Source organism: Lactuca serriola, chromosome 7, assembly GCF_051521515.1.
Source record: "Lactuca serriola cultivar US96UC23 chromosome 7, Lser_US96UC23_V15, whole genome shotgun sequence".
NCBI classification, from domain to species: Eukaryota; Viridiplantae; Streptophyta; class Magnoliopsida; order Asterales; family Asteraceae; genus Lactuca; species Lactuca serriola.
In genome coordinates, this window is record NC_136414.1 from 79090168 (window position 1) to 79111843 (window position 21676).

Here is a 21676-nt window from a genome sequence, read left to right on the forward strand (position 1 = left end):
GTATGGTGTGCTTCAGGTACTAGCGAGGACCGTGGGAAGGCGCCGGCATGATCCGTACACACTAAGAGGATTTATGTATTTGAGATCTTTTGAGATTCTGGGATTTGTTGTGATGACATTAGATACAGTTTGATGTTGTTTTGATGATTTAAAATATGTTTTAAAAATGAAAAATTGTTTTGAAAATTTACGTTGTTAAAAGTTGGTATCGGAGCCTTGGTTTGAGGGATATGGGTGCATTTTCGAATGTATCTGAACTCAAACTGAGGATTTGAGAAAGTTTTTCATAAAATAATTTTTTTTTCTAAGAGAGTAAAAGATTTTGAGAAAGGCAGAACAGAGTAGTGTGTACGATCAACCAGCGCCCGAACGGTGATTTCCCAAAATACCCTTACATTATGTGTTATAGATATGATATGATATGTTATGCATGCTAGTGTAGGCTAGGTATTCATATTAAGACTAGAGTGGCCTGATTTGTGATGCCTTAGCCTAGGGATTTACTGCTGCTATGAGATGCTTCGAGAGTGAGTAGGTAGTAGTGAGGAGCTTATGAGAAGTCTACCGAAGGGTAGCCTATGCTTAGTGAGATGTAGAGTACTTGTGGTCTGGGATCCTAAGAGGAGGACTTGGAATGAATGCTGATGCGGTGTGGAAGGTAGTATTGGGCCCGTACTACTGAAAACACCGGATCAGTGCGCAGTCCAAGTAAGAATCCTTAGGGTACTAGGGAATATGTAGGGTTGTGTTATCGAGTGCGAGTATGCTCGAGCAAGTCTCTGATATTACTATGTTGCATTTCAGAGACATCATGGTTGGGACACGCCACATACCGGAGAGCGGCATGAGTGATGAGGAGCTTCGTCAGATGATCCACGATGAGGTGGCAACGGCGATTCGAGTCGAGATTCTGGAGATGTTTGGGTCTATCAAGACCACATTGATTGAGACTTTTTATGAGCGGTACGCATCAATGACTGAGGCTGCGCCTGCTGCAGCTACTGCAGCTGTGGCTACTGCCAGGCCTTAGGGAGGTGACTCGTTGTTGTTTCGGGAGTTCAACAACACGAAGCCGCCATAGTTTGAGGGGACGCAGGATCCGATCGTTGCGATGAGATGGATTTCTGATATCGAGGGATGCTTCTACACATGTTCATGTCCGGAGCATCTGAGGGTACAGTTCGCGCTGAACCAGCTTTGCTTAGGAGCGAAGGACTGGTGGAAGTTCGTGACGTCGAGCTTCACTCCTGCAGAGATTTCAGAGGTGACCTGGGAGAGGTTCACCACCATGTTCAGAGATGAGTATGTTCCCCCAGTGGAGAGGGAGCGGTTGGCTCAGGAGTTCTTGACCTTTAAGCAAGGTACTGATTCGGTTACTGTGGTTACCAGGAAGTTTTGTGAGAGGGCGATATTCTGCCCTGAGTAGGTGTCTACCAAGCAGGCACGCATGAGCCGGTATTTGGGCATTTTGAGGTGGGATATTCGGGAGTTCGTGTCGAACTCGACTTACTGGACATTTGTTGAGCTCCAAGAAAATGCCCGGAAGAGGGAGATTGAGCTGGAGACTCAGGCCAGGGAGGAGGCCGAGTCTCACGGGATGGATCGGCGACCGGCACAGTCTCAGCCGGCAGCCAAGCGGGCAAAGCCCGCCGATTCGAGATCTGGAAGCCAGAAGGGTCGCACTTGTGGGAAGTGCGGCAAGGGACATGACGGGGTTTGTCGATCGGGTGCTTGCTATAAATGTGGCAAGAAGGGGCATATAGCCAAGGATTGCCCCAAGGGATTCATGGTTTGCTTTCATTGTAACCAGACGGGCCATCAGCAGGCCGAGTGTCCGCAGCTGCAGGGGACAGCATAGGGAGTACAACAGGGATCTTCCCCTGCCGCTGTGCGAGCTACTGAGGTTCGGCCGGTGAAGGCCGAGGCACCAAAGGCTCGCGGGAGAGCCTTCCAATTGACATCGGAAGAGGTCCGCGCAGCGCATGATGTCGTGGCTGGTATGTATTCTTTCATATATTTATGTTGAGTCTGAAGTATTGTGCTTATATTATGTTATGCGTAGGTACTTTTCTTGTGAATTATGTACCTGCTTTGGTGTTCTTTGACTCGGGTGCGACTCGGTCATTTGTTTCCTTAGCATTTAGTCAGCACATTAGTAACCGACGAGAGGCAGTTAGTCGACCTCTGTGAGTTTCTATAGGTGACGAGCGAGCAATGTATGCTACGGATGTGATTCGAGGATGTGTACTCGAGATCTTCGGTGTGAGTTCTCGATAGATCTGGTCCCGATTGCTATGATGGACATATGTGTCATAGTGGGCATGGATTGATTGTGCCGATTTGGGGCTGTTATAGACTGCGAGCGATAGTTGGTGACGATACGAGACCCTAGTGGGGGAGTACTTACGGTTTACGGAGAGGGTACCCGATGTGGGTCAGAGTTTCGTTCGGCTGCCAGAGCGAGACAGGGTTTACAGCAGGGCTGCAGTGGGTTTGTAGCATATGCGATGGACACACGGGTGGCCGCTGGGAGGCCAAGTTCAATTGACGAGGTTCCGATAGTGCGCGAGTTCCCAGATGTTTTTCCTGAGGATTTGTCGGGTGTGTCTCCCGAGAGGTAGGTAGAGTTCCGCATCGATTTGGTTCCGGGGGCAGTGCCTTATCGCCTTGCGCCGCCGAAGATGCATGAGTTATCCTCGCAGCTTTAGGAGCTGCTAGGGAAGGGGTTTATTAGACCGAGTAGCTCACCATGGGGAGCGCCGATCCTTTTTGTCAAGAAAAAGGATGGTTCACACCGGATGTACGTTGATTATCGAGAGTTGAACAAGTTGACGGTCAAGAACCATTATCCATTACCGAGGATCGACGATCTGTTCGATCAGTTGTAGGGAGCGTCTTGGTTCTCCAAGATAGACTTGAGGTCGGGATATCATCAGATGAGAGTGCGGAATGAAGATATCCAGAAGATGGCGTTCAGAACTCGTTATGGCCATTACGAGTTCGTGGTGATGCCTTTTGGGCTCACCCGGCAACGTTCATGGATCTCATGAACAGGGTGTGCAGGCCGATGCTGGATTGGTCGGTGATCGTGTTCATTGATGATATTTTGGTGTATTCGAGATCTAGAGAGCAACACGAGGAGCATCTGAGAGAGATTCTCGGGGTATTGAGGTTGGAGAAGCTTTTCGCCAAATTCTCCAAGTGTGATTTTTGGTTACGAGAGGTCTAGGTATTAGGACACCTCGTTAACCAGAATGGGATATTGGTCGATCCGGCCAATATTGAGGCGGTTATGAGATGGGAGGTGTCGAGATCACCCACCGAGATCAGGAGTTTTCTAGGATTGGCCGGCTATTATCGAAGATTTATCAGGGATTTCTACAAGATCGTCGTGCCTCTCACCAGGTTGACCCGGAAGGGTATTGCTTTTGCATGGGGTCCGGAGCAGCAGACCTCGTTTGAGACACTTCACCATAGATTATGCGAAGCCCCGGTGTTAGCCCTCCCGGAAGGGATGGAGGATTTTGTGGTGTATTGTGACGCATCGATATCGGGGTTAGGTGCAGTACTCATGCAGAGGGGGCATGTGATAGCATATGCATCGAGGCAGCTGAAGCCTCATGAGATGAGGTATCCCACCCATGATTTGGAGTTAGGGGCAGTGGTGTTCGCCCTCAAGCTCTGGCGTCACTATTTGTATGGGGTTCAGTGTACCATATATACGGACGACAAGAGCTTGAAGTATTTAATGGATCAGCCCAATCGGAATATGCGCCAGATGAGATGGTTGGACGTGGTAAAGGATTACGATTGTGAGATCCTGTACCACCCGGGAAAAGCTAATGTTGTAGCTGATGCCCTGAGCCATAGGGCGTTGTATGCGACTGACAGTGATGACCTCGGTGTTGGACACCATTCGGGAGGCCCAGGCAGAGGCTGTGAGACCGGAGAACCGCAAGAAAGAGCAGGTGATTGGGCAGGTACCTGAGTTCGTTACCGATAGCCACGGTTTTATGACCTTTCAGGGTCGGATTTGGGTGTCGTATGCAAGCGGGGCATGCAACACTTTGATGGAGGAGGCGCATCGATCGAGGTTCTCAATCCATCCCGGGGCCACTAAGATGTATTTAGATCTGAAGAAAGATTATTGGTGGCCCTGTATGAAGAGGGATGTATCATGGTTTGTTGAGAAGTTCTTGAACTGTCGCAGGGTTAAGGGCGAGCACCAGTGTCTGCATGGCAAGTTGCAGCCACTTGAGGTTCCCGTATGGAAGTGGGAACAAATTTCTATGGATTTCATCACCAAATTGTTGAGGACCGCTGAGGGGTGTCGAAGCAATTTGGGTGATCGTGGACCGGCTGACGAAGAGCACTCACTTTCTTTCTATCAGTGAGAGCTCTTCTGCAAAGAGGCTGGCAGAGATGTATGTGAGGGAGGTAGTATCGCGGCATGGAGTTTCAATCTTGATTGTGTCAGATCGGGATGTACGCTTCACTTCCAGGTTCTGGAAGAAGTTCCACGAGGAGTTGGGCACGAGGCTGCATTTCAGTACCGCTTACCACCCACAGACGGACGGACAGAGTGAGAGGACGATTCAGATGCTCGAGGACATGCTTCGGGCATGTGTGTTGGACTTCGGAGGGAGTTGCGACATGTATTTTCCGTTGGCTGAGTTTTCCTATAACAACAGTCACCATTCGAGCATTGGTATGCCTCCCTTCGAGTTGTTGTATGGGAGGAAGTGTCAGACTCCCATCTGTTGGGGAGAGGTCGGGCAGCGAGTGTTGGGCAGCACTGAGTTAGTGCTTCAGACGACAGAGCAGATACAACAGGTGAGGAAGAGGTTGTTGATAGCTCAGAGTCGCCAGAAGAGTTATGCGGATAGGCGACGGTCCGAGCTTGAGTTCCAGGTGGGAGACTTCGTACTCTTGAAGGTATCTCCTTAGAGAGGAGTGATCCGATTTAGGAAGAGGGGCAAGCTGGGGCCCCGGTAAATTGGGCCGTTCAGGGTGACCGCGAGGGTGGGTAGGGTAGCATATCGGTTGGAGCTACCTGAGACGTTGATTCAGATACATGATACCTTCCACGTGTCTCAACTGAGGAAGTTTATAGCCGACGAGTCGGTGGTGGTGCCGCTGTAGGATATTCAGGTGGATGCGATCCTGAATTATGTTGAGAAACCGATCACGATCTTGGATCGGAAGATCAAGGTTCTGAGGAACAAGGAGGTGCCCGAGCTGACTTGGGAGCCGGTCGGAGATGCGGGAACAGCATCCAGAGTTGTTTTCAGCATGAGACTTCGATGGCGAAGTCTGGTTCTAGTGGGGAGAATTGTAACATCCCGAAATTCAGGTACAACTATTTAACCCTTCTCTTTTGTCAAGTTGTCAAAATTAGCCCTTGAGTGGAAAATGTTGCAAATGAGTACGTTGGGCGTACTGGAGAGTACACTGCGCGTACTCATGCGCTTAAGTTGGATGCGGACTCGCCTAGGTACGCTAGGCGTACCCAGGGTTACGTTGGGCGTAGCAGGCCCAGATGCAAACCCTAAATTCTGGCTTGTGCACTATAAAAGGAATGCTAAGGCCTTATCCTCAACCACCATATCAGAGAGTGAAACACTAAGAGAGCATTTCCTTTGTCCTAAAGCTTGTGTGTGAGTGTTTTGAGCTAAAAGTGCCTTTGTGTGTTAGTGAAGAAGAAGGGGAGGTGATTGTGGAGGCTAGAGTTTGAAGTTTAAGCTTGGATCTGAGTTTTTCAGAGAGAGGAGCTTCACTTAGAGGTAAAAAGCTCAGAACTTTCCTCTTTATTTTGGTCTGGTGTTGCATAGTCCATTTCTAGGGTTAAAGTCCCAAAGGTGGAGACTTTATGAGAATAAGGGTCTCCATGGACCTAGATCTGTCCCATTCAGTGATATATGTGTTGTGGAACCATAAAAATCCCAACTTGGTCGTTATTATGGAGTCATGCTTGAGTTATGGGCTTTTAAGTGTTGGAAATGGAATGATATGGGTGTTGGTGACTTTTATAGCCATGCAAAGGCTTAAAGTCACCGACTTTTTGGATTAAGAGGCTTAGGGACACTCAGATCTGAAAGTTAGACGTGTGTCTTAACCGTTTAAGACCCAAAAACAACAGGAGTATGAAACTGGGAGTTACGCAGGGAGTAATCCCAGTATGCGTAGCGTAAGGGGTCACGTTACCCGATTCTGTGAAGTTGTCGGGTATGCCCAGCGTACAGATCTGGTACGCGCAGCATAACTTGGAGGTTGACTTTCGTTGACTTTTAGGGTATTGGTCAACATTTGGACTTTTGTGTCAGGGAGGGGTAAAAAGGTCTTTTACCCTTCTGTGAGATTGTAGGAATGGATTTAATCTACCCTTTGAGAGACTTTATTATTAGTATTGTTTATGTGATTTGGCAGGGGCTAGATTAGTGTTCTCGTGTGAGAGATTATCCGAGATACCCGAGGTAAGTCTTCTCACTATACTTTACTTGGAAGGGTACCTATGTGTGACCGAAAGGTCTTATATGCTATGAGATGTATGTGCTATATGTTGATATGTGATATGTATGCATTATGTATGCTATGTGTGATATGGACCGGAAGGTCAAGAGGACATGGAACGGAAGGTCAGGAGGTTACGGACCGGAAGGTCGATACGGGTAGGACCGGAAGGTCTATCAGGATTCGGGACGGAAGTCCCCTGAGACACTTGGACCGGAAGGTCCCACTGAGTTATGGCCTGGAAAGGTGTATGTGTTGTATGTGGTGTTTTGGGGAACTCACTAAGCATTTATGCTTACAGTTGTTGTGTGGTGTGTTTCAGGTACTAGCGAGGACTGTGGGAAGGCGCCGACATGATCCGTACACACTGAGAGGATTTATGTATTTGAGATCTTTTGAGATTCTAGGATTTTTTGTTATGATGACATTGGATATAGTTTGTTTGATGTTGTTTTGATGATTGAAAATATGTTTTAAAAATGAAAAATTGTTTTGAAAATATGCGTTGTTACACTATATGTCTCACCCCACACATCACGATGAAGCTATATAATGAAGCAAGACACAAAGCAAGGAGACATGCAAGATATACATTATAACTTAGTCGCATAATAATACATATACTCGTTGTCCAAACTTAGACATTAGATAGTATTACTAGGAGCCACCATGGTAATAACCTTTCTTGTCTTACCCTTTCAGGACACTACTAACTCTCCACTTATCTTGTCAATACCAAACCCCATCATATAACGCCAAGACCAAATCTAGAGAGTTATGAAGAATTATTCATCAAATTTTAATTCTTATTTCATCATTGACATTAATATGATATCGATGACATAACATTGATTACAACATCCCTTATCTCATTTAACTTGACACTTTGTTGTATTCTTGATGTTATATATATAATCTAAGCATAAGTGAAAGTTTGGCTTGTATTAGACAAATCTTCACATCCCAATATTTAATAAACCGTCTTTACTAGCAACATGTTCCTTGTATCCATATACTCCAATTCACTACTTCTTTTCTTTCACTTTTATGAATGTCATAATATTCTATAATATATGTAAAATAATGATAATATGACTTGAAATCATGGTTATACTACTTATGTGAATCATAACTCAAGCTCAGAACATACATGCATGAAGATTCCTTCACAAGGTTTCATGGTTTCTTCCATTTACACCATTATCATCATTATATGAAGAAAAGGGATGAATTAGTACCTTGATATTCAAAAATTGATGTTAATCTCCATGGATTATCTTCAAATTTTGTAAGAAAATTATATCCACACACATTAATCTCACCTATGGTGAACACATAAGTAGGAAGTATTCTAGATATAAATAGGTGTAACATCCATAAAATTTGAGCTAAATTAAACTTTTTAAAACATTTCAAAACCAATAATTGTTACAAAACTTGTTTTCAAAATAGTATCGCATCAGAGTATCCGAGAAAACAAAATCATCAAATGTGAGGAGCTGTACGATCACGCCTTTGCCTTCCCGTGATCATCTGATGTACCTGAAACCAAAACTGAAACTGTAAGCCCGAAGCTTAGTGAGTTCCCCCATAATACTGATACATAACAAATAACACACATAATAACAGCATGTAATGGGTCCACAACTCTACGGATTGGATTACCCCTGAGCCCTCAGTATGAGTCTGGCTTGCCCTATAGGCCTACAGCTCATATCTGGCTTGCTCCTTTAGTCCTTGGACTGTAACAAAATGACTAGCCCTTAGTGCGAGTCTGGTATGCTCTCTTGGCCCTCAGCTTGCATCTGGAATGCTTATGAGTCCTTAGTACGAGTCTTCCATGCTCTTCCTAGCCCTCAGCTCATATATGGCATACTCTAGGGTTTGATGGTCACCGCACGGAGCAGTGCAACCTCAAACCTACCCGCATAACATGTCGACATATAATACTAACTATGCATATAGATAATCAGGCCATATCACAGGTAGTCCTAAATATCTACCAACTATTACAAACCCTAGCATGCATAACCCCTCTCAGACTATCATAACAACTAGCATGCAATACTAACTCATACCCGACATATAAACAACTACTAGGATATCAAATCCAATGGGTCGGCCTTGGTGCCTTAGACTCCTTAGTATGGTGAAGAGAACTCACCTCACAAATGTCGACTGAAGTGATAAGCTCAAACTCTCGAATCACAGCCATGACTCCACCACCTATATTCACCATAATACCCCCTCCATAAATTTCCAATTTACTAAAATACCCCTAGAAGTCAAACTGATCAACCCTTGGTCAAAGTCAAAGTCAACGGTCAAGGTCAACAGTCCATGTTGACCCAACTCGTCGAGTGTAGCTTACTGACTCATCGAGTCCTTCCAGAACTCGAGAAATCCTGAAAAACCTAATTGACTCACCGAGTTTCCAACCAACTCATCGAGTCCATGCATGTCCAGATGTCGGGGAAACCCTAACTCAGGGAAACCCTAACTGACACGTCGAGTCGTCTTACTGACTCGCCGTGTCCATGCAGAAACCAAAAATGGGAAACCCTCTTTCGACTCATCGATTCCCTTCAGTCTTTTCTCATTTATACGTGTTTTAAGCCACCTTAAAGTCCCAAAATGCAGATCTAACCTCCTTGGGCATGATTTCCTCGTAAAGTCGCAAACTTTACGTGCATGCATGGTCTTAAACATCAAAACCATGTAAAATGGAAGGTTTAACCCAAAAGGAAGGGACCTAGCTTGCCAAATATCATAACTTTATAGCTATAGGGGCCAAGGGGAGTCAAGATCTAAGGTTACAACTTCAGATCTTGCCCCAATACTCGAAATGACTCCCAAATGTGCTAAAGAAAGCCCTAAACCCAAACATGAAGAGATTTAACTATGGGTAAGCCAAGGTATTGAATTGATACCTTCAAAATGATGCCAAGATGAAGTAGATTCAGATCCACAAGCTCCTCTCTACCCCAAGCTTCTTATACTTCACACCTCCTTCACAAAATGCACCAAAACCACTCTTTAAACCTCACAAACACTCAAGAACAAGGTAATATAAATTAGGGTTTCTCTTAGCCGTCAAGGGTTGGTAAAGGACTGGAGGAAGGGACTTAAGGTCCTTTAAATAGGGTGAAAACCCTAAATATTAGGGTTTCATCTTCCAGCTCCTACTCGTCGAGTCAGTGTTCTCCGACTCATCAAGTAGACCTCATAAATCGCGCGGGTTGACTAAAACTCTACACGACGAGTTGGGGCCTCCAACTCGTTGAGTAGACTTCCTTAATTGCATGAAATCCCTAAATCTCATTCTCGAAAATCGAGATGTTACAATGGGGGTGTTTTTTCCTAAAAATACAATTGGTTAAGTCATTCCTGTTGCCATTAGAACTGGCCACTCATGTCCTATGCTTGTAATTGAGAGGACCACATTTAAGGATTCAAGCATGTTTTTTTTCAATTGTCCAAGGAACTGAGAAGAACCCACGCTATCTTTGTGTATACCAAGTTGTTATAACCCCCATCTTGTGAATGTCACAACCTCCTCATTTATAACTCTAGTTAACCTGATTATTTTTACTAGTTTCTCTTTATTGTGTCAACTACAATTTTCGTTAAGGAAGTTACTGAATTTTTGCTTTAGATATCGATTTATAAGGCTATGAACATATGGTGGTGCATACTTTTCTCACAAAAATTAAGAACGATACCATTTTCAATTCACCATAACTTCCACATTGTATTATTATTTTTTCCAACTATTAATTTTTTCTTGGATACAAACTTTAATCAAGAAGCCATTGAATCCATATAAAATAACCTGATACAAGAACTATACTTTAGAAACCAAATACAAGCAATGTACTTTAGAAACCAAATACCGACACTAGTGTTTTCGCTTTATGTTTCTCATACCTTTCATGTACTTATTAAAATATAATCAATGTGTTCTCATGTATTTTGTGCAATATAATCAATTTCAAAGTTTACATCAACTATATCTATGACAACCCGAAATTTTTTTGCTTTTGAAAGCTCAATCATTCAACTCAACTGAGTGTCAGACTCCTTGGTAATGAGTTCTAGCCTGGTTAAAGGTCATTCTAAGGAGTTTTTAGCCTAGTACACTTAAGGAATAAGTGTTTGAATGTACCTGGTAGACACATTGTTCAACAAATCAAGCTTTAACCTCTTCATTTACAGTTCACGGCCACAACACTTGAGTTTACGGCTGTAAAATCAAGGTGGGTCGTAAACTCCTCCGTATAGTCTCATATCCTTCAACTTTTCTTCATTCTTTCTCGTTCAAACTCAAGAACTTCCATTTCTCTCTCAAGTATCATCGAGTTCATCATCCTTAATCTTCAAAAGTTGTAAGTGTTCATTCCTTGATCTATTGTAACACTTCATCTCCTAGTTACACTCTTTGATTTCATCCACGGAAATCAACTTTTCTTAGATCTTCAAGAAACACCAAGAACACACACTAGTGTTCTTGGACCTTAATCTCCATTTCAAGCCTCTATATTGTAAGTACTCTCTCCTTAGCTTATTATCTAGTTGAAACACCTAATTAGAATCTTAAAATCATCAAGAATGCAAGAAAAAAAGGAGTTTACGGCCAAGTCATCTCCCATGGCCGTAAACCCCTATAAGTGTGCCATTTTGGCCACAAACCCTTCCTAAGTCCAAGTCTTAGACCTTGAACCTTTAATGGATGTTGTAGGATCTTGAAACACACACATATGCATGTTTGACCATGAGTTTATGGTCGTAAACTCCCTTGGCCGTAAACCCACGGCCGTAAACTCTTTTTAGTGCCATTCCACACTCCTTAGTCCAATCACATGTGATTCCAACACTTGGTCAAAGTGTTTCCTAGTCCCGTGAGGTGTTTCCTTGCATTTGGTTGCTTCAAAACACTTTATTTATGTCAATACATGCCATTATATGTCATTTAGGATTCGTTAAGTCTCGGGACTTCATTCGTGGAACTTCTCATCCTTACACACATATTCATTTGAATCAACCACATAAGGTGAGTTCATACCTCGTAATCGATCTTTTAAACTGCTTTAAATGCTTTTAGGGTGGATACAAGTTGAACACAATGATAATTGTGTAATTTTTTGTTATAAACATCTTTCAAAAGACTGCTTATGTCTTTTATAAGTGATCAAAACATTTCAAAACTCTTTTAAAGTTATGTTACTTTATAGTTTAACAAAGCTCCTTTTTTAAAGTACAAACATAACTTAGTAGATAAATGAGTCTTTTCAATAACAGTTCAGGTGAAACATTAGTAAACTATAAGGGGTATAGTTTAGAGGTTCAGTTCATACTAGACAAGAGAACATACTATGATGAGAAACAAAGAAAACACACTACATGCTAGACTGAGAGAACATACATTACACTAGTACATACAATACATATACAAGAATACAATAACATAAATGTGTACCTGTTTTGGGGCATGGCATCACTGCCATGGGTCGATTTGTACCCAGAGTCTCCTGGAGGGAGAGCGTGAATTTGTGTATAGATCTATACTGGATTGACTATCCTACACTTTGTTGTTTGCTACAGTGGGACTTGCAAGTCTACGGGTGCCAAATGTCATTTCTTCCAACGTCTTTCATCGTCGTGTTATTAGTCGTTAGTATGGTGCAATCATATCACATTATACCTTAAATAACAATTGGTTTAAGGTAGTTAGTACAACAGTAGTTACTATATACAATACTACAGTACTTACATTTTTTCCCATCACTTTCATATTGTGACAGTACCACTTGAAAGTCAAATGCAAACTATTTTCGAGTCATGATAGTTATAAACTAGGGAAAACTTACATTTTACAAATGACAAATAGAACAGTCGGGTCTAGTACATTCAGTAGAAAGGGCCATAAAGTTAACCTTATGATTCCTTAATGTATACATCAAGGGATATATATCAATAGGATCCAACAGGTAATAGGATGTGTGTTTTCTGCTTCATTCCTTATTCCTTGTTTGGTTGTGGGCTTAGAGCGGATTCACCCAATCTATTATCCATTCGATCTTAGTGATATATATGTTCCGTATACATTAAGTCATCATAAGGGGTACCATGTATGGGTCAAGTCATAGGACACAAAGTCAATGCATAGTTTTCTAGTACAAAACACACTTTTCAAATCATAACTTTTGGTATACAAAACTAGAAACTTACCAGTAAAGGGTTTAATCCATTTTATTAAACCAATATAAACTTAAAGGACCTTAGGTGATTAACTCTATAATACCTTAGTTTATACATCATGGTTATATATCATTAATACCCAACAGGTAGTTGGATGTGTGCTTTCCACCTTGCTTGATGTTCCTTGTTTGGTTGTGGGCTTAGGGCAGATTCATACAAGTAACTATCTATTCGAGATTAGATTATATATAGCCAGTATAAACTAAGTGATTATAGAAGTAATCACTGTGGTCACCATTTTATTATAAGAAATAAGGGTTTTCTTAAAGAATCTTTTCATTAAATATAAAGGAACTATTACAACTAACTCCATGAGTAACAAGTGAATACGCCAAGGTTATATACAACAATGATCTAACAAACAATGGGATGTGTGCTTTCCGCCTCATTCCCAGTTCCTTGTTTGGCTGTGGGCTTTGGGCAGATACATACAATCGATTGTTTGTTTACTCTGAGTTTTGTATAACCTGTATCCATTTAGTACTCATAGAAAGGATTGTAAAGTCATTTTTACTAATCTTTCATTAAAGCAGGAAATATAGGATTTTCTGGAGGAACATGCGAACTTTTCTAAACAGAACTTATAACTTACTACATTTTACTACAACTTTCTACAACATACTTACATCACTAAAATCTTATGAACTCACCAGCTTAATTGCTTATCAACTCTTTCAAAATAACTTGTATTCTCAGGAGACTAGTAGGCAGGTACTCGCGTTGGGAATTCAGAAGATGGAGCATAATAGCTTCAAGTCTTGTTTTGTTATTTGCTTATGTATTCTATGTTTTGTGAACACATACTTTGTAAACACTTTCTTTCTAATGAAATGGTTGTTCATTACTTCGCTTACTATGATGCATGTCTTGTGATACTAAACATGACGTCCTCCACCCCCGAACGTTTCCGCCGTTCCGGTTTTGGGGTGTGACAATATCTTTGTATATCCAATGATTTCACAATGAAACAATCTACTTTGTTCCTTTTACTAGTTATAGCAACCAGATTTTCTATTTCTTTATATTTGTGTACAAATACTAATATCTTTACATAATTCCATTCCTAGTAAATATTATACATGTATTAACCAAGTTTATACCACAATATAACTTATAGGATGTGATTGATAGCATTTTTTTATGTTTTTTCCTATTTTTCAAGATTCTTGCATATAATCATATTGGTCTTATATATTTAGAACTTCAGTCTTCCAACACACTTTCTACACATGAAGGTAGGTTAAGAAAACCTTACATCACTTGTTTTCTTTCTATAGTACCAATTTATTATTTTCCTAATTTTTTCCTAGTTTTTAAAATAAAGAGAGCACCGATTTTGACCATTTTGAGCACATTTACAACTTCGGGCTCATATTTCTTAACATAAAACATTTTATGACTTATTTAAACATAAATTTCACTCAAAAATTTTCTGTAGAACATATTTGACATAAACTTACTATTTTGATTCATCTTGCTTCATAATAGTAGTGTAATTTGGTCTTTTGTCGGTTCTTTGTACTATCTTTTATTTATGTGTATCTGTCCAATACTTAAAAATGTTATGACATGTAAAAGTACAATATCTACCTTGTTCAACATTTAAGGTATAAGAATTGCCAATGTTTTAGCATCTTAACTTTTTGTCCCACTTCATAACACATTACCAATTTATTCCCTTATACTTGAAATATTATGTCTATTGTTTTTGCGTAATTTTATATTAGTTACTAGTTATTTACATCAATTCTTTCCATTATTATACTCCGAATTAAAATATTTCCATTTTGTCCCTTTTGTACATAATAATTATGTCCTTTCTTTTTAATTAATTTCTTGTGATATCCCATTTTCATTCACTTATTAGATGTTGCAATACAATATGTGACTTGGACTAACATAACTTTCACCAACTTTAGTCATCAGGACATATTTAACATAATTCACCTTTTGTCCCCTATCTCACGCGCTTAAGAACCTTGAAATCCTAGCATCCCAACTATTCTAGTTTGGGGATGTTACATAACTTCCTATGTATCCTACCTATGAGTACACACCAATAATAAATGACCAACATCCAACCTTATTTGGGTACCTATTTTCATAAAATTTAGGATTCCTTTATGAATTACCCAATTTTCGTCGCCAAGTGATTTATTACAACCACACTGTTGGGTTTTATTTAAAACTTAGTTTGAAAAACTACAAATAATAGAAAATGGAAGACTTGAGTTTTATAAATAACATAAATATTTTATCACCCACCAAGGATCATCTTGCAAGTAAAAGAAAGATTTGAAACACAACCATAGAAGGAAGAACTGGTAACAACCTTTGAAGCAATTTGAGTCCTCTAGGGGAGGCTTGGAAGTTGATGGAGTGAGGTTGAACCCTTAAGACACCAACAATGTTTCAAATTGATGTAATGATAGTTACAACTCTTAAGTTTTAAGTCAAAACAAGATTATAACTTAAAGAGAGGATGCAAGCAACAATTATCTTTAAAGTGCAAGTCTTCAGAGAGAAACTGGAGAGGGGAGAAGAGCTCTTGGTTTTAAGCAAGAATAGGATGATCCAAAATGAATCCACTCTCTACTATTTAAAGTAGAATTTTGATACAAGAGTCATTAACCATTAATTACTTTAGACAACTTTGTCCCCTATGTCATGAACATATCTCCCTAGGTTTGATTCTTTTTAATTAAACCAATGCAAAGGCCATGCTTCTTGTCCTTTCTCTTCATATCACGTTTCTAAGAAGAAAAGACAAGTCAAGAGTTTATGTTTTACAAACTCAAAGTTTATAAGATATAAACTTTGTCTTTTGCTAAAAGACAAAAGGCTTATTAGGTATAATAAGATGTACATGACATATTATATTCATACCATATGAAATAATGTGTTACTTGTATTGTAAAATAATTATTTCCTTCAAATAAATATTTTCCCAATTATTATAAGAGTTTATAAATATTTATTAAAATCAATTTCTAATAAATAATCATTTGTGTCAAGTTGTTGTTAGTGTGACCATTAGGATCATATGTTATTTAGCATTATCATTTTAATATGACTCTTGAGCATACTAGATCTTTCAATCTCCCACTTGCGCAAGACTCATATCAAATTGATATAGACCGTGGTGAACGTCTAGCAACATTTCACTGCCTCCAACAACATATGATATAATGCCATTCCATCAACGCCCAATTCCCCAGAAGTCCCAAGGCTACAATTGGTGACTAAGGTAAGTTTATCAGTTATCCCTTTGCTACACACATCATGTTGAACATGAGATATATGTCGCAATCAATCTCATATAAGTGTTCAACTTTATATCAGGCCTTAGATGTCTAACTCTCAACGAATAAGAGGAGCAAATCCCATCTTGACTACATACGCCTCTTGCATTGTTTACATCACACCTGATAATAGCTTTTATAAATGCCTAATAAAAGAACAGCTTTTGACTACTACATCAAAGCATAACGTTCCCCACACTCAAGTCCCATATATGCATCTCAGGTGTTAAGGATATATATATATATATATATATATATATATATATATATATATATTACCTTTTAACAAGTATCATTCATGACAACGATCCATGAAGTGATCTTGAACGGGTCAATCCAATACTTATTCTCTAGTAAGTATCTATGAAACTAGTTACAACGCTTTGTCAAGCATTCTATTTCATATTAGTCATATTTCATTATTGCTCCGACAATAATAACTAACTATGGAGTTTTAGAGTGAATAAATTCACTCAAGGATTAAACATGTTAATAAAGAACACAAAAAATACTTAATGAAAAGATCATATGCCATATATATCATAGTCATCACAATAGATGATGTTACATAATGTTCCAATATTCAATACTAATACATAGATCAAATCCATTCATTAGAATAGCGAAGTCCTATTACTCTAGCATGTCCTTCAAATTTTGCTTGAGGAAGAGGCTTCGTGAAAGGATCTGCCAAATTTTGATCAGTGTGAACTTTGTGAATACTAATTTCACCTTCTTCAACTTTATACCGAATGAAGTTGAATCTGCGGTTAATATGTCTGGTCTTCTTGTATGCTCGAGGTTCTTTTCCTAAAGCAATAGCACCCTCATTGTCACATAAAACATCTAGGGGTTCATGAATGGGAGGGACCACCCATAGATCCCCAATGAATTTCTTCATCCAAGCAGCCTCTTGTGCAGCTTCAGAAGCAACAATGTATTCTGATTCTGTAGTGGATTGTGAACCAACACTTTGCTAGGAGCTTTTCCAAGACAACGCACTCCCACTGATAATGAACACAAATCCTTATAGTGACTTGCAATCATCTCGACCAGTTGTGAAGGAAGCATCAATGTAGCATTTTACACTTAAGCTATCTTTAGGGATGCAAATGAGCCAAGCTACTCGTGAGCTACTCGGGATCGGATCATTAAAAGCTCGACTCGAAACCGATTTTAAACGAGCCCGAGCCAAGCTCGAGCTTAATATTAAGCTTGTTTATTAAACAAGCTCAAGCTCGAGCCTATGTCACTAAGCTCGCTTAGGCTCGCGAGCCTAAATGAGCCTTTATATAAAATAATTTATTATTATTTTTATATATTAAAATAAAATCATATTTGGGGATTAGGGATTTAGGGTATTAGTAAACGAGCTTCTTAACGAGTTTGAGTCGAGCTTAAGCTTATTTAGGTACTTCAGACAAAAAACGAGCCGAGCCCAAGCCCAAGTCGAGCTTGTATAATTATTTACGAGCTCGAGCCGAGCTCAGTACAAGAAGCTCGAATCAAGCCGAGCTCGAGCTTGAGCCCCGTATAACTTAAACGAGCCCGAGCCGAGCCTGGCCAGGTTCAAGCTCGGCTCGGCTCGTTTGCACCCCTAGCTATCTTCCACGCCTCCATGGACGAGGAACAAATCCTTAGTTCCTCGTAAGTACTTTAGAATGTTCTTCACAGCTCTCCAATGACTCTTCCTAGAGTTTTCCATATTTAACCGTTTCAATACTTTCTATGGGTACAAATCCTCTCTTAGAGTTTTCCATATTTAACCGTTTCAATACTTTCTCAATATATGTACCTTGGCTTAGACCTGTTAATCATTTTGATATATCTCTATAGATTTTGATTCCAAGAATGTATTGTGCCTCACCTAGGTCCTTCATCAAGAAACACTTTCCAAGTCAATTCTTTACACCTTGTCAAGCTGGAATGTGATTTCCCATGATTAATATGTCATCTACATATATGACCAAGAATGTCATTGGGCTCCCCCTAGTTTTCATGTAAACACAAGATTCATCTTCATTTATAATAAAACCATACTTTGTGATTTCATCATCGAAATGATGATTCCAGTTACGAGATGCTTGCTTTAACCTGTAAATGCATCTCTTGAGCTTACACACTTTATTAGGATGCTTTTGGTTGATAATACCCTCAGGTTAATCCATGTAGACATCTTCTTCCAAGAGTCCATTTAGGAAAGCGGTTTTGATATCTATTTGCCATATCTCATAGTCATAACATGTAGTTATGGCAAGTAGTATCCTAATTGATTTAATCATAGAAACCGGTGAAAAGGTTTCATCATAAACAAACCCATGAGTTTGAGTGAATCCTTTAGCAACCAATCTTGCCTTGAATGTGTGTAAGTTGCCATCCATGTCATTCTTCTTCTTGAAGACCCACTTACTTCCAACAGTCTTGTTGTTGGGAGGAAGCTCAACCAAGTCCCAAACTTGATTTTCTCTCATGGATTGCATCTCAGCGTTCATGGTTTCAAGCCATTTGGCAGATTCGGGATTTGTCATTGCATACTGGTAACTGATCAGCTCATCAACATTCTTCATTACGAAGCACTCGTCAATGAGAAACGTATCTCTCAGGTTCACGAAGAATCCTACCGGATCTGCGAACGTCTTGTGGTTCAGTAGGTTGAAGGACAATGATCTCCTCATCATCAACAACCTCTTGTTCAGTACTAGTGCTAACTAAAGATGCATCAGGTTGAGGTTCTTGATCTCAAGATCCACACGCCTCCCACTAGCCTCACCCATTAGAAACTTGCATTCTAAGAATTCAGCTTTTCGTGGAATAAAGATCATATTCTCACTAGGGATGTAGAAGTAATATCCTAAACAATCATTAGGATATCCTACAAAGATGCATTTGGTAGATCTAGGCTCAAGTTTGTTGGAAGTCTCTTGTCTAACATAAGCTTCACATCCCCAAACTTTCATATAAGATACGGATGGAGGATTTCCATACCATATCTCATAAGGTTTTTTTTATCTACATTCTTTGTTGGTTCCATATTCAAGATACAGGCTGCGGTGAGTAAAGCATAACTCCAAAATGATAAAGTAAGTGTACTTCGAATCATCATAGATCGAACCATATCAAGTAAGGTCCGATTTCTCCTCTCAGAAACACCATTAAGCTATGGTGTTCTAAGTGGAGTGGTTGTGATATAATCCCACGACTCCTTAAATGGTCTTGGAACTCTTGACTTAAGTACTCGTCTACTCTATCCGAACAAAGGATTTTGGTTGTTTTGTCGAGTTGATTTTCAACTCCACTTTGAAACAATTTAAACTTTTCAAATGCTTCATGTTTATGTTTCATCAAATACACATAACCAAAACGACTGAATTCGTCGGTGAAGGTGATATAATATCTCTCACCATATCTAGGCATTGTTTTGAAAGGTCCACATACATCGGTGTGTATGATGCCTAATAAAACACTTGCCCTTTCACTTGTTCCAAATAAAGGGGTTTTTGTCATCTTGCCACATAAACAAGATTCACATATGTCAAATGACTCAATGTCATTTGCCCCAAAAAGTCCATTCTTTTGGAGTTAGGATATGCGCTTCTTGTTTATATGTCCAAGGCAACAATGTCATAGATATGTTTGGTTCAAATCTGGTTTGAGCCTTTTGGTGTTAACATGATAAATGGAATTATTGTTTGAGGTGTCATCTAGGTTTAATTCATAAATTCCATTTATTGGTCTAGCCTCAAAATACAAGATTCCTTTCAAGAAAGAGTGAATGTTATCATCAATAAATTTGAAATCATAACCATATTTTCTCAAACGTGAAACTGAAATGATATTTCTAGTAATAGAAGCAAGTAAACACACATTGTCTAATTCCAAGTATAGACCAGATGGTAAACATAAATCAAAATGTCCTAAATTTTGGACCATAACACATATTCCATTTCCCACATGTAATACCATCTCATCTGCTTTCAGTTCCTTACTCTTTATGAATCCCTACAACGAATTACAAATACGAGTTCCACAACAAGTATCTAATACCCAAGTGTTGGATGAAAAAGTAAATAATCCCATTTCAATCATGAAAATGGATATACCTGAAGGGCCTTCCCCGACCTTCTTGTTCTTTAACTCAACAAGATACTGTTGGATTAGGTGTCTAAACCCATAACTATAATTGGTATTTACTTGACCCGAGAGTAGCATGGTCCATTTGGGTTGCATATCACCAGGACAATTTGATAGGATGGACTTTTGAGAAGAGATTATTTATGATTTGTTAATATATTATAAGTTCTAATATAATAATATGAAATCATATGATTTAATTAGTATTGATCAAGAATTAATTTGAAATTAATTTTGTGATCAAAAGAGACTAGTTAAATGTAAGGGGATTGATTGGTAAATCATTCATTCTTATGGTGTGGGCCAATGATCCATGATTCTTTAGGTTGGGCTAAACCAATGTTACAACCCATGGATGATCCATGGGGGTTTAAACCCATGGAGCCTAAGGAATATGGAAGGTCATACACATTAGGGTTTACTTGGTGTAACCCTAATCTTGCCACACTATATAAGAAGCCCCTTAGCATCCAAAATGGCACTAGATGTTCTAAGAGTTCATGAGCCAGTTTTAGGTGCAAGAATATTCTCTCAAAAGTCATCCTTTGTCCAAAGGTGTGTTGTGATTCCATTTGAGGTGCAACACTTGTAACTCAAGAGTTGGGGTTGTAGGTCCATCGTAGGATGAAAGAGCTGGTGTAGGTTCAAGCACCACCATCGACAAATGGGATCAAGCCAGGGATACTACAATCATTGTAGCTAGTATATAAAGGCATATGCAAGTTTCTTTTGTACGTTTACACCCAAGCACTTCAGATATGGTCAGGAGGATCATTTCAAGAGGATTAATTGGAACACAAAAAATTTGATCGTCCCAGGGAAGAGGAAGGGATAATATTGAGTTCAACAAATGTTGTTGCTAATATTTTCCATTACATTAGTAATATCCTCGTATACCATTTTGTACATGTATACGTTGGTGGATGACGTCGTACTCGTCGTCATCTTGATCATACTGTGGTTGTGTTATGCGAGAAGATCACGCGTTTTAGGCATAAGAAGTGAAATTACATTGGAGATGTTAAAGTTATTTATATGACAATCTGGAGTTTCTTCCAAGAAGGAAAAGGAGATACAAATCACATAGGCAAAGCCAAGTTACGCCTTGATATGTTGTAAGCAGTAACGAGTGAGGGTTCGAACACAAGTGGGGGAGAACCAACCATTAAGAGAAAAGTGTGATAAGCAAATGGACTTCAGTTTCAACATCAAGATCCAGAAGAGGTGCAACACAAGAATCTAGGAGTTATTAACTTTAGTTTTGTTATAGAGATGATATAATTAATGTTTTGGTTGGCAAGTGAGAAAAAGACATCAAATATTGTGAGGGAGCTTGAAATATTTACTTATACCTATGGGTAAATGGGGTGATCTTATTTTAGATCTTATCATCAGGTATCCTATGATTTTGTAGAACTATGATGGCTTATAGTTGACCAAGTGATAAAAGTATGCATTCCTCAGCATTACATATG